General features: G+C 44.4%; 1 long non-coding RNA gene across 1 annotated transcript; it reads left to right on the top strand.

The window, feature by feature from the left end:
• The first annotated feature begins 1,758 nt into the window (after positions 1–1,758).
• Positions 1,759–3,049, top strand: LOC139023216 (uncharacterized). Its single transcript, XR_011474357.1, has 3 exons — positions 1,759–2,037; positions 2,751–2,849; positions 2,990–3,049. It is a non-coding gene; the product is annotated as an uncharacterized lncRNA (long non-coding RNA).

Raw genomic sequence — 3,049 nt, 5'->3', positions numbered from 1 at the left:
GAAGTTGTAAGGGGTTTAGATGGCACAGGGCGGTGAGCCAGCCAACAGCGAGTTGCAGTAATCCGACGGGAGGATGACAAGTGCTGGATTAGGACTGCGCGCGTTCTGTGCTGAGGCAGGTTCGTACTTGCGAGATGTTGTAGGCATGAACTACAGGACGGTCACCGCCTTGATGTTAGTGAGAACGGACAGGGTGTTGTCCAGGATTTCACGCCAAGTTTTAGCACTCTGGATAGGAGGAACACAATGGACGTTGTCAACCGTGCATGGCGAATATGAACGGAGTCCTTTCCCGGGAGGAGAGCAGCTCCGTCTTTGCGCAGGTTCAGCTTGAGTGGTGATCGTCATTTCACACCAACTGACCTATGTCTCGCCAGCATGCAGAGATGCGATTCGCCCACCTGGTATCAGAAGGGGGAAAGGAGAAGATTAATTGTGTGTTCGGCTGCATAGCAAACTGTATAGGAGGACCATGTGAGATATGACAGAGCCAAGTGACTTGGTGTACTAGCGGAATAGGAGAGCACTTGAACAGCCCCTGGGGGACACGTGTGAAGCACGTGGTGCGAGAAGATTCCTGCCACGCGACTGGTAGGAGCGATGATCGGTAGGACGCCATCAAGCGTGGGCCGCCGCCGGAGATGCCGCAACTCGGCAGAGGGTGGGAGCAGGATTGATGTTCCCGTATCAAGGCAGCCGAAGGTTGAGTGAGCGAGCGAGGAGAAGAGAGTTAGGTTTAGCAGTGCGGAGGCCTCCGTGGACACAGAAAGAGCGAGGTCTCAGTGTGAATGACTAGTCTTGAACCTGACGGATTTGGATCAGAGGTCATTGTGGAGAGCAGTAGCAGGAGAGCATGGCAAGGCGGCTACGTTCAAGAGTTTTGGGAGAAAACGAAAGAGGGATACTGGTCTGTGTTGTTGACTTCGGAGGGATCGGGAGTGTAGGTTTTTTCAGAAGGGGTGCACTCTCTTGAGCGGAAGGACGTAGCCAGCGGTAAGGATGAGTTGATGAGCGAGGTACGTAAGGTGAGAAGGTTCTCCGGAATGTCTGAGGAAGAGAGGAGGGGATAGGTCAAGCGGGCAGGTTGTTAGGGCGGCGGCCGTCACAGACGCGGATTCATCTGGAGAGAGAGGGGAGAAGAGGTCAAAGCACAGGAGTCGCACCGCAGTGTTGAGCGAACCAGCGTGTGTCGTTCTTGACTTAGCAACGGGATTCGGATTGTCGTGCCCCCCCCTCTTCTGGTATCAAACATGGTTGCGAGTCATCGCAGAGAGGGGGAGGGGGGGAGGGGAGGAGGATTCAGGAGGAGAGAGAGGTGGCGAAGAGCTTTCTAGGTTGAGGCAGTATGCTTGGATTTAGCGTGGAGAAAGTGGCTTTTACAGCAGAGACAGAGGAAGGAATGTAGAGACGGGGGAGTGAAAGGAGGCCAGGTCCGAGGGAAGGCGGTTTTCCTCCATTCGTGGATGCCGGGCCTGTTCTGTGGCTCGACATGGTCGTCGAGCACGGCAGGCAGGAGGGGAGACCGAGCGGCCTGAGTATAGGGACTAGAGAACTCAAAGGTGCAGAAAAGGTCTAGAACTACCTTAACAAACAGTGACTTTATATTTCATTATTTATTTTGAATTATTCTTATTGTTTGCTTGTACTGTTATAACTGACCTTAACAACAGTTGACTTGATTATTTGATTTATCTCATTCATTTTGGTACTGTCTATAACTACCTTAACAAACAGTGACTTATTATTATTATTATTGTTATTGACAGTTACCATGGAGATGTCATTTCACAACTACATATTCATGTGATTGCATTAAATCACCTGACTGTTTCGATATGTCTGTTAGTAAATGTTTCATAAGAGATCATTAATAAATGATAACAATTGACATTCAAGAATTACTGTGTTAACCTCAACCAACATGCTGGATCTCTGTTTAGGGGTCAGTGCTCTAAAATGAGTCTCTGGGGAGAGAGAGGAGGGGGGCCCTGCCTCTAAAATGAGTCTCTCTGGGGAACATGACACCAAAGTTAAGAGGTGAGATTACAGTTTTTGAAATAATTATTAAGAGTTTATTTCCAAAATGCATCACATTTGTTTTTTCATCAGAAATGGTTCTTATGGGTACCTTCAATATTACTGTTCTCAGATTTACAGTTAATAGATTTTAGATATAGGTATGACTTATTATTACTATTTGCATGTCCTCTTTATTCTCAGATACATTTAGAAAATAACAGATTGAAAGACAATAAATATCATACTTTTAATGAATATAAAAAATAAATGTGAGACATGGCCTTGTGTTGTTGTACTGTCTAGAACTACCTTAACAAACAGTGACTTATTATTATTATTATTATTATTATTATTGTTGTTGTACTGTCTATAACTACCTTAACAAACAGTGACTTATTGTTATTATTATTATTGTTATTATTGTTGCTGTACTGTCTAGAACTACCTTAACAAACAGTGACTTATTATTATTATTATTATTGTTATTATTGTTGCTGTACTGTCTATAACTACCTTAACAAACAATTACTTATTATTATTATTGACAGTTACCATGGAGAACATGAAAAACTACATGTTCATGTGATGCATTAAATCATCTGACTGTTTCTATATGTCTGTTAGTAAATGTTTTATTTCTCAACGAGATAATGGATAAATGAGAGCAATTGACAATCAATATTTAGTTGTCACTGTGTTAACCACAACCAACATGCTGGATCTCTGTTTAGGGGTCAGTGCTCTAAAATGAGTGTCTCTGGGAAGAGAGAGGAGGGGGGCCCTGCCTCTAAAATGCATCTCTCTGGGGGACATGACACCAAAGCTAAGAGGTAAGATAACAATTTTATGAAGAATGTATTATGTTTATTTCCAAAATAAATAGCTATCTTAAGATGAATGCACTTACTGTAAATCACTCTGGATAAGAGCATCTGCTAAATCAGGGGTTCACAATCCGGGGTCTGTGGAGGTACTGCAGGGGTTCTCAATCCGGGGTCTGTGGAGGTACTGCAGGGGTTCTCAATCCGGG

The sequence above is a fragment of the Salvelinus sp. IW2-2015 genome, linkage group LG28, assembly GCF_002910315.2.
Source record: "Salvelinus sp. IW2-2015 linkage group LG28, ASM291031v2, whole genome shotgun sequence".
In the NCBI taxonomy this organism is placed as follows: domain Eukaryota; kingdom Metazoa; phylum Chordata; class Actinopteri; order Salmoniformes; family Salmonidae; genus Salvelinus; species Salvelinus sp. IW2-2015.
The sequence above is the reverse complement of the archived record's forward strand: the minus strand, read 5'-3'. Positions and strand labels throughout refer to the sequence as shown.